Raw genomic sequence first — 12,191 nt, 5'->3', positions numbered from 1 at the left:
AGCTTATTTTAAAAGAAGAATATTCCTAATGCAAAAAGATGAGTGACAAATTTATCTATTTCTTAGGAACCAGGTCTCCGCTATTGTCTAATTTTTCATCAATAAGCTCCTTCCCTAGGCCACTTACCCTAATTTACCAGCATCTGGTCCTGTGATTATACAGTGAGTTCCTTGGAGTGCTTCAGCAACTCCTTGACATTCAATCATGCATACTTCATTTTGGAGCTGAGCTGGACTGCATTGCTGAGATTTTAGAACTCTTTCATGCTAGGTAAAATAAAGGAAACAGTTACCTTAAGTGCAATTAATGAAGCGCCCAGAGGATTCTATTCACAAAAGAATACAGAGGAGAAAAACATTATTTGCCTGTGAATTCACTTTGTCCTTCCAGACTCTTCAAATCTTCAGTAAATTTTAAAATTTCAATTCTGTGCTGAAACTTGGATGAGATGCATAGAGATTACCTGATCTAATGTTGCAAGCAAGAAAAATAAGAATCGAGGCATTTAAATGACTTATCTGAGCTCATTTAACTGGTCATCAGCAAGGCTATTGGACATAGGATTGATTTCCAATAGATAATTTATTTTAGGAACAGCAAATATAATCCATTGTTAAGCAGCACACCATATGGCAGGAGGATTGCAATTTCACAAGCATTTACTTGGCATTGAACATTTAATTTAAAAGTTTGCATCAACTAGAAAGCCCCTAATGGAATATCTGGCTCAAGCTCCAGATGGCTTACCACCCCCACCTCAGTTCACTACGCCAATGAAAAGGAACATTGTTACTCAAACAGGTAGAGGCACACAGCATCATTTCCTTGCTCAGGTGTGGGTGCAATAGTGGATACAGTTGTATTCATACCAAAAGTGAGATTTTCAAGAAATGAAGATGAATTTATAGATCTTCAAACTCATAGAATGTCTGAAGAAATGGCATGATCTCAGCTGCCGTGTTGGTATTGAACACTCAAGATTTCAAATGCCAGCATGTATGGATATGTTATCAAGTTGGAGAAAGGAGACACTATACTTGTAAGTCACTGTTAGAGTCCTTCTCAAAGTTGAATGTCAACTGGAATCTTGTTAAAAATGCAGACTCAGACTCAGTAGATCTAGGGTGGGATCTGAAATGCTGCCTTTGTAGCAAGTGTCCAGGTGATGCCGTTGCTGCTGCTGCGTGGACCACACTCTAAGTAGCAGGATCTAGTACATTTGTACACACAGATGAGTAGTAGAAAGATTATAGACTCTGGAGGCAGAACCACAGGCACCTAAACCTTGTTTCTACCACTCTCTAGATGAATAATCTTAGGAAAATCATTGAACCACTTTAAACATTAGTCTTCTCATGAGTAAAGTGAAATAATAATAATGACACCCATTCCAAGCAAATGAGAAAATACACAGGCAAGTAGTTTTCAAAAGCCAGGCCATATAAATAATTGCTAGCTATGAGTATCATCCTATTATGTACTCAATTGGAACTGAAGGGAAAATGCTTTACGGTTACTACTTAAGGAAAAGTTTCTCAATAAAACTCAGAGAAGTGAATTTTTCTCTATCTGCACTTTATAATCAATATTCCAATAGTTTGGTGGAGAGAAAGTTTCTAGAAGGAAGTGGCTAATGTGCCGACAAACACAAGAGCACATTTAACCTTCATGCACTGTATTTGGTCTTGTTGAGATTTAATTTAACTGATGACATTCATAGGCTGCACTATTAAAACTGAGCCTGACAGTAATGGCTGTGCAAACTCTTTGCTTTATTATAGACTTAGGACTTTTGGGGGCTTTCCCGACAATGGTGGGTCTTGAATGGATGGCACTGCAAGCTGTACAAACACAGTGTGTGCAGGCGAACTTCTGCTTGGTTAATGGATATCTCACAGCTGAGCAAACTGAAGGGCTATTTGTTAGGCCTTTTTTCCCTTCCATGGTAAACCAAGCAGGAAAGTGAATTCCTTTGGGATAACCCACAGGATGCCTCTCTTAGGTAAATAAGCAGATTTGTAAAAAGTTCTCTGTCCAAACCTTCCCTATTTACATCGCAAAATGGCCTTCTTGGAGCATTTTAAGCTTCCAATGCATGCTGATGTAAGGGATAGATTTATCTGTTAGACTATGGCCCTCTTCCTCCCTCTTGCCTCCTCCCCCTACTAAATTAAAGCAATAAGACCACTCCAATTTATAGTCTGTACTATTTTAATGGCATGGGAACAGTTTCATAATAACAGCTTTCAACAATCTAATGTAACTAATGAAAATGGGGCCATACTTTATTCTGAGTGCCCAGGTAATAATTTTTTCACTCACAAGACAATATCTTAGCAATGCAAGCTAATATTTAATGTTTATTTTATAAAACTACCTTAAAATTAAAAGCAAGAATAATAATCTCTCTTGAATTAATAAAGAAGAGATTATCTCTAGCAAGTACTTTACAAATGTTTGTTCTTATAACTCATTGGTGAAGAAGGCAGCTATAAAGTCAGACCTTTGTTCAAATCCTAGTTCCACCTCTTTCTAGTTGTATAATCTTGGATCATTTACTTGACATCTTACACTTTAGTCTCTTCATCTGTAAAATATGGTAACACTAGCACACATGGAGTCATTGTGAGATTTAAATAAGATATTTTATGTTTAATGGTTAGCACAGTACTTGGTACATAGTAAGGGTTCAAAAAAATACTAATTATTTACTAGTATCATCTCCATGCTAACCTACTAGCATCATAGTATTACCTACAGATGAGTAGAACACATTTTCTGGGGCCAGAAATTTATAGAAGCAATTTCTATGGTCTTGTAGATGTCTGAGGTCAGTTGATATTAATAGTCATAATGATAGTAGCTGCCATTAATTTAGGAAGACAGAACTGTTTTACATGCATCAATTCTCAGGGGAATTCTAAGATATTTTATCTCCATATACCAGTGACGAAGCCAAGATTTAGAGACTGATATTGTTTGAATATGGTTTGTGCCCTCCAAAACTCATGTTGAAATTTGATCCTTAGTATATTGGTGTTAGGTGGTAGGGCCTAGTGGGAAGTGTTTGAGTCATGAGTGAAGATCCCTTAAGAACAGATTAATGCCCTCCTGTAGGGGTGAATGAGAGCAGGTTGTTAAAAAGAGTCTGGCTTCTTTAGTTTTTGTCTTTTGCTTCCTCCCTTGCCATATGATCTCTGCACATGTCCACTCCCTTTTCACTTTCCACCATTAGTGGATGCAGCATGAGGCCCAGAGTTGAGCAGATGCCCACAGCATGATTCCCAGCCTGCAGAACCATAAGCTAAATAAACCTCTTTTCTTTATAAATTACCCAGCCTCAGGTATCCTTCAATAGAAACACCAAATGGATTGAGATGGAGACAGAACTGGTAGGTTGTAGAATTAGCATTTGAAATTCTGCATGTCTAATCTTTGTGCTCCACAATCTGACATGCTGATTAGCACACATGCAACAGCCCAGATGGTTCACACCTGTTTAGTCTTACTCATACTCAATGGCTGTGCACTACTGGAGTACACTGCTGGGGACTTCCTGGGGGAGGCACATTTTCCTTCCAGAAATTGAAAAAATTGGGGAAAGTTACAACCATGCATTTATGAAAATAATTTCTTCTTTATAAAAGGGAGGTTTCTACCTGTCTCTCAGATATGCTTCGACTTGTAATGAGAAAGATCCACAGGTAAGTTTCACTCTAACAGGGAAGATACCTCTGTCATCTTCAAACATTTATCTGTAAGTTTTACCCTCATGTATCAGGGCAAGTACTCATAGTGTGATTTCAGAAGCTTCCATGACCACCCAGATCAGATCATCTCTACCTGTTCCTCAGTGCCCAACTGCCATCCAGGAGGTGTCGGTTATTGTAGACTATGTAAAACACAAATACCTCTGGGAAAAACAGCAAAATGATATGTTATAGAGGCAGCATTTGTGAAATGAAAACAATCATGGCTTTAGAGTTCAATAGACCTGAGTTTGCAATCTGAGTAAGCAAGTTTCTTTTAACTTCCCTAAGCCACTTTAAAATAAGTGTAATAAAAATTACCTCATGGACCACTGCAAAGATCAAATGAGGTAACACTTCTAAGACACTTAGCAGTTAGAATATAGTAAATGCAACAGCAGTAGCTATTGTTATTGCCATTATTTTCCAGATATTAATTTGGAATAAAACATATGGCCCCCAGATACCTGTGAGATGTACGGTATGTTGTGGGAATGGGGAGGGTAGAAAGTGAAGAGAAGGATAAAAATAGGAAGAGACACCCTTTTGAAAATAGTTCACTTACCTCTGAGGGACAATCATGGTGAGCCTTGCTGTGAATGATCCTTGACTTTGATTGGGGGCATTTTCTGAGTGTGCAGACTTGATCCCCTTTCAGGAGCTTCTATAAATGACTGAGGAGTACCAACCTGTTTAAATAGTGACAAGTCCTTCTTGCTCAGCTTATGAACTGACATTTTTCAGAGGTGTAATAATAAAACTTGTTTTAAACCTAAATGATTTTAAAGGATAATAGAAGTAGGCGTTAGAAAAGATGGTAGGGATGATTAAGACTTTCTCATAACTGGAAAGAATAATTGTGCTATTCCCTGCAGCCCATGACACCCAGTGGTGCTTGATAAAGGTTCATTAAATGAGATGCTTAATAAAGGTTCATTAATGAAATGGTGATGGATGTTTCAAGGTTTTACTCAATAACCAGTGATGTGGGGTGCTATATTTTGGTGTGTCTGAAGTTATTATAAAGATCTCTTCTATATATATATATATATATATATACACACACACACACACACACAGGAAAATACCTCTCATCTCAGCTTTCTTCAGTAGAAATGTCTTTTTTCAAAACTTGGATAAAATGCAAGTACTCCCTGAATAGAAACACTTTAGGTCATTCTTATTATTTACTTGGTTATTTTCTTGGAAGGGTCTTCTAATGGCATGTTAGAACTCTGAATAAAATAACTTCTTATCAGTAGGTAGGGAGAGACTAAGTTAAAGAACACATAACCCTTATCTTGAATGCTTGCAACAGTGGCAACTAAAAGGGACTAGAGGGAAAAAAGAAAGACACTTAAACAAGTTGTTTCTCAAACTTAAGCTGCAGAAGAATCACCTGAAGGGCTTGTTAAAATACAAGTCCCTAGGCACTGCCCTCAGAGATTCTGATTCAGGAGGTCCAAGATGTTGGCCAAGAATTTGTATTTCTAAAATGCTCACAAGGCCGGGCGCGGTGGCTCACACCTGTAATCCTAGCACTCTGGGAGGCCGAGGTGGGCGGATCGTTTGAGCTCAGGAGTTCGAGACCAGCCTGAGCAAGAGCGAGACCCCACCTCTACTAAAAATAGAAAGAAATTATATAGACAGCTAAAAATATATATAGAAAAAATTAGCCGGGCATGGTGGCACATGCCTGTAGTCCCAGCTACTTGGGAGGCTGAGGCAGTAGGATCGCTTGAGCTCAGGAGTTTGAGGTTGCTGTGAGCTAGGCTGACGCCACGGCACTCACTCTAGCCTGGGCAACAGAGTGAGACTCTGTCTCAAAAAAAAAAAAAATAAAATAAAATAAAATAAAATGCTCACAAGTGATGTTGATGCTATGAGAACCACACTTTGAATGGCAATGATGAAAGATGTTATGAGGGTGTGTATCTGTGTAAAGGAGTGAGGGGTCATGTGGGAATCCAAACACTAAGGAATGTATTTAGAGCTAGCCCTTAGTATAGTATGAGGACAAATTTATAAATCCAACAGAATTAGAGGTGGAAGCCATGCTCTCCAGACTTTGCAAACACCATATACTTCACCAGGAATGTCCTTAGATCCTTAATCATCTGCTGACGTCCAGTCATCTTTTAAAGGCTTCTGCTACCATCACCTCTTTAAATTATTCTCTGACTAGCAAAGGCCTGGTCACTGCCACTTTTGAGCGTGCTCCCATAGCACTCTAGTTGGACCTTCATTAACACATTTCACACTGACAGGTACTTACTTGTTTGCATCTATCTTTCTTCCAAACCATGAGTGAAGCAAGCTCAGAGTGTGTCATAGTTATCTTGGCAACCACAGCATTTAGTGTCCTGTCTTTTATGTAATTGACATGCAGTAAATGGTTGAGGAATTAGTGGAAGCAAATTAATGGCTAACTTAGATTTAATTTAAAGAACTAATCATTTATTTCCTCTACTTTACTGCAAAAATCTTCAAAGAGTCCCCTCTACTTGTGCCTCGACTTTCCTCTCATTCTATACTGAACTGATTTGGCTTGATTTCAGTTAAGCTTTCATCCCCATTTCTTCATCTTGAAAAGTCACCAAAGATGGCCACACTGATTAAACCAATGGCCCTTAATGGATTCTCAATTTAACTAACCAACAGCATTTGAAATTTTGATTCCATTGGCTTTTAATTAAATCTTCTCTTGAATCACTTCTCTGGGTACACATTTCTCATAACATTTTGCTCTTTGGCTACACATTTTTAATTTTTCTTTTCTTTTTTTTTTTTTTTTTTGCTGATTCTTCTTTATCTATTTTACCTCTGAATGTTGGACTGTTCCAAGGCTCTGTCCTTGAACCTTTTCTTTTTTCCATCTACATTCATTCTGTTGGTGACTGCCTTCAGTCTCATGGCCTGAATGCTATCTCTATGATGATGAACCTATTGTACCTCTAGCCTCAAACTCTCTGCTGAATCCCAGATATATGTCTCCACCTAGATGTCTAATTTAACTTATTAAATGACTAATTTAACTTATTTGAGACTTCTTACATTTAACTTTTTCAAAATTTAACCCTCCTGATAGCCCCTATCCTTGTTCCTCTCACAGACTTCTAATATCAGTAAATGTCAGTCTATTCTACCACTTGATCATGCCTGAAACTTCAGAGTAGTCTCTGCCTCCTCACTTTTTATTACATGACACCTTCAGCAAATCCCTTTTATACCTTTAAAATATATTCTAAGTGCCATCGACTTCTCTCCAACTTCACTACGTCTACTCAGCTCCATCATCTTTCACCTAGAATATTGTAACAATTTCATGACCGAACTCTTTCTACAGCCTTGCATATATTGTTGAGTGTAAACTCTATAGTAGATACTCAACAAAGCATCACAAGTTTTAAATGTCTGACTTTTAAAATTTTGCATGATTATACCATGCCTGTGCTCAAAATACTCCAATGGCTTCACTTCTCAGAGTAGAAGCCAGTCTTTACAATGGTCTGGATCTCAGACTTACCCTTCTACCACTACTGTCTTACTCACCCTGCTCTGGTCACCCCAGCCTTCTTGTTATTCTTCCCACCAAGTGCATTCTTGCCATTCTTTCCTTAGGGCTTGTACTTCCTGCCTTTTCTGTCTGGAATGCTCTTTCCTTAGACATTCTCACTTCCTTTTGGTTTCTGCTACATATTGCCTTATCAGAGAGGTCCTGAAAACTCTATCTAATATAACCCCCCTATGAACTCTTTACGCCTGTATACTGCTTTATTCTTCTTCACAATACATGATGTATATTTATTTTATTGTTATTTTATTTTTCTATCGCTCCCAATTAGAATAAATCTTTCCAAAGGAAGGGACTTTATTTAATTTGTTCACTTTTCTATTTCCAGTACCTAAAATAGTGCCAGACATATGAATGTGACTAGATGAGCAAAAGTAACATATGTGGCAAAAATTAGCTAGAGACCCATGGAACCGATTTCTTCTTTGTGGGACTATTGTTAATTTAACATTCATCAGCACCTTGAGTATAAGTGATAACCTTCACCAGTTTTCACCAACAGGAGAGGTGTATTTTCCTGTCTAATTTTGAGACCATATTTTGAAAATGACAAAGCCATAAAAAGAAGTCCTTAAGAAGAATGTCCTTAAGCCACCATGTGGAAGACAGCCCACGGAACCCCACTGGAAGGAATGTGAACAAGAAAAATACCTCATGCTGTATTAAGTCACCAAAAATTTTTTTTTTTTTTTTTTTGAGACAGAGTCTCGCTCTGTTGCCCGGGCTAGAGTGAGTGCCGTGGCGTCAGTCTAGCTCACAGCAACCTCAAACTCCAGGGCTTAAGCGATCCTACTGCCTCAGCCTCCCGAGTAGCTGGGACTACAGGCATGCGCCACCATGCCCGGCTAATTTTTTGTATATATATATATATTTTACTTGTCCATATAATTTCTTTCTATTTTTAGTAGAGACGGGGTCTCGCTCTTGCTCAGGCTGGTCTCGAACTCCTGACCTTGAGCGATCCACCCGCCTCGGCCTCCCAGAGTGCTAGGATTACAGGCGTGAGCCACCGCGCCCGGCCAGTCACCAAAAATTAAGGACCATTTGTTATAGCAGTTAGCCTTTCCTAATCTTGAAAATCCTATTAAAGCTAAAAAATATTTAGATTAAAACTAATCTAATGCGAAAATACTGAGGCTCAGAAAGATTACGTTTGTTATTTCTCTAAGTAAGAGTTGCCAGATAAAATACAGGATGCTCAGTTAAATTTTAATTTTAGATAAACAATGAATAATTTTTACTATAATATTTCATGGGACATACACATACTAAAAAAGTACTCATCATTTATTTGAAATAAAAATTTAACTGTACATTCTGTATTTTCATTTGCTAAATCTGGCAACTTAGTCTAAGAGGACTTTGTAACAGAGCCAGGACTTGAACCTAATTTTAATTACCAATCCAATTTCCTTCCCATTAGTCTACAAAAAAAAAAAAAAAAAAAAAAAAAAAAAAATTGCTAATGTCAACATGTCAGGAGGCAAAAACACTGAAATTTACATTTTCTATCTTGCATTTAAAAAGAAACCTAACAACATTCAGAAACATTGAGAAGCCATTCTTCTAGTTCTTTCTCCCCAGAGAGAGTTGTGGTTTTAATACATGATATGGCCTATGGGAATGTCTAATTCTGTGTTCCACACAGCTCAGCTTCAGTATTAATATCCAACAACTTATCATTACCAGCAAAAGTAATTATAACTAGATAATCCCACTGATTATATGACAGGGTCAATTTAAAGGTTAGCTTTGAAATTTAAAGTGCTTTAAAAAATTCATTTGTTCTTGATGCTCATTTCCTGCCAGAAATCACAAACCTCAATGGAGCTTTGGTAATCATCTCCATGGCAACTATTTACTACCTTCATTGTGGAATGAGGACTGTGAAATTCCTGAGAAAAAAGCAAGTATTTGAATAGGCCTTGCTTTCAAACCTATAGGAAAAAAAAACTAGAAACATATTCACAACATGGAAAAAGATACAATAAATATAAACCTGAAACTGAATGGCTTTCAAAATATTTGCTATTTTTACGAGGTCATCATGGTAAAAGCTAATGGATTGCTTTATGAAACTCAAAGATCCTAAGTTTTCTTTTACAGCAACCTATACTCAACAATGACAATTTAAATTCATTAAAAGGAAAACTGTAAAAATATAATGCATAAATTAACTTACAGTCAGATGAATAGAAGTTTGAAATGGCCAACAGTTGCTAGAAAATGCATTGTTTATTATAGAACTTTGCACATATGCATTTACAATGCAAATGTTTTACTTTAGATTTTAAAGGATTTAAAATACTGGGTTGTGTTTTAGATCACAAGGGTCAGCAAACTGCAGTTTATGGGCCACATCTTGTCCACCACCTGTTTTTAAAAATAAAGGTCATTTGTGCCTTCTCTATGACCATTTTCCACCACAGTGGCAGAGCTGGTAGGTGCAACAGAGTCAAAAAGGCCTACAAAGCCTAAAATATTTACTCTCTGGCCCTTTACAGAAAAATTTTACCAAACCCTGCTTTGGATCCTGCAAATCTGTTACAGGACACTCTTCTTTAAAGTAATTTTACTTCAACATTAAGTCCTATATTTTTAAGTATATGTTAAAAGATATGACAAAATGCCCCCAAAGTTGTTCTGAACCTAACAAAGTTACAGGAACAAGTCCTGTTATGAACTCCTTAGCTTAAATGGGGAGAAGGCTTTTCTCACTAGAATTCTGAAAATAGAAGTAGTATCAAAGAGGTAGGACCCACCAAGAGAGCCTAGAAAGAGACGCAGACAACAAACAAAGAAGAAACACAAGGGCTGTAGTGAACCTGGCTTCTCTACTGATGGTGTCTGCAGGGAAATGTTCCAATGAGAGAAGTTCTGAGCCTGCACTGGAGGAAGTTTCCGCCCAGCCAGTGCCATGAAGAGTTGGATGAATGATTGTTCTTGGTCCTATAATTAGCTGGTGGCAAGGCCAGTTCCCCAATTGTCACATTGTCACCCACGTGTGGGTGACATGCTGCATCAACATCCAAGAAACAATCTCAATTAGATGCCATTCTCTAAGTGGTGGCTACCTATTTCATTTTCTTATACTGGATGTGAGATTATTGACTCAAACTCGATTAGGATCCACTTGTTTAAAAACTTCGAAGGAAACCTTTTATTTGAGGATTAAAAGCAACAATAGGAAGGATAAAGTGAGACTAGCTGGATCTATCTGTACATAGAATGAATTTGTGCAGTTCTGGACCTTTAACTTAAATGTACAATAGGCACTATGTAGAAGAAGGACCTTATACACAATCCACAGATTTCATTCATGGTCATGACTACAACCTCCTTCTAAGGGCTGATGAATGTCAAACCTGGATCTCCATCCTAGGCCTCTATGCTCAGTTCTAGATTCACAGATCTTCCTGTGTAAGTGGAACCTTCTGAGAAGCAGGTACCAAGCTGGATTTAGAAATCCGAGAGATTTATTAGGAGAAATTCTGTGAAATGTAAAGGGGAAAAGAAGCAGGACTAGGCAGAGAGAACCTTCAGCCCATAGGTCTGAGACCTGTGAAACAGAGGGGGAGGGAGGGAGGGAGATTGGCCAGGAAAAGCCTCAGACTTCAGTGAAGCTCTGGGAAAGTCCCAGCCAACCCAATGGGAAGCTCCAGTGCAAAGATTGCCTGTAGAAGATCTCTACATTGGACAGAAATGACAAGGGCCCAGTACTCCCATAGTCATTGGCTGGGGTTGCCTAGGGCATAGCCTAGCCTTGGCTCAAAAACTGCAGTGGATCCAGAACATACTGCAGCTGGAGACTGTTAGAGTGCTGGAGAACAGCACTCTTTCCTGGTTCTTTTTGATAATGACAATTATTATAATATGCTAGTGTCACTAATATGGGATTGTCTGTATTTCTTTTAAAACCAGAAATACAATTAGCCCCAACATGTACTGCTCTATGATTTCTATAGCACGCACAGGCAGGAAATGGCACCTTTTAGCATGACTCATTCCCTTCTTTCCTCCTCCCCTCACAGATGCCAGGGAAAGAAGGAGGAGACAGGACCCTTGGGCAAATATCACAGCCCAGCATGGGGCATATGCCTAATGGTCTATTTGGTACAAACCCTCTGTGTTTGGGTTAGAGGGAAAGAGAAAATGAGAACAAGATTAAGAGCATCAAGAGATTGCCCCGAAAAACCATTCCTCCCCACTTTTGTCTTTCTCGTTAGTGTCCCTGTTCTGTGTTTAAATGCATCTCCATGACAACTGAGATCTCTGGTAATCCTCCCAAGGTTGTAGTAATTATATTGAAATTGTATGTTTTTTTTTTTTAGTTTTGTTTTACATTTTTGTGTGTGTACATGTGTGTGTATGCGTGGATATCTTCATTCATGTTTTAATAGGAAGATTTCATTGGAAACGTCAGACTGTATTTTTAAGCATTGTCTCATAGTAAACTTTGTCATTTAAAACATTTATTTTAATTAAATGAACCTACCTGAACTTCAGAAGTTCTCATCACAATCTTAGATAAATTACTCTATTTATAAATGTAATGGATAGAATATCCATGTTATTTTTAATTAAAATACAGCTAATATAGGTAACTAGGTGACACAGATAAATTCAGTGTTTTTTCCTCATACTATGTCTACACAAGACCCATTCATCTAGCTAAATATATATATAAAAAATATATATATATATACTATATTATAGCCAAATGCCAAAAACTTCTGGATACAATGCAAAAAAAATTAAGGTTAAAAATTAAAAAGTCTAAGAAATGTGCCAGTAAGATTAGAATGTAGACCAGTGTTAGCTCACATGGATTGGTGCAGAACACAGAACAGCAGGATGAAATACAAAA

This window comes from Eulemur rufifrons, chromosome 7, assembly GCF_041146395.1.
Source record: "Eulemur rufifrons isolate Redbay chromosome 7, OSU_ERuf_1, whole genome shotgun sequence".
NCBI lineage: Eukaryota > Metazoa > Chordata > Mammalia > Primates > Lemuridae > Eulemur > Eulemur rufifrons.
This window is presented reverse-complemented; position numbering follows the sequence as displayed.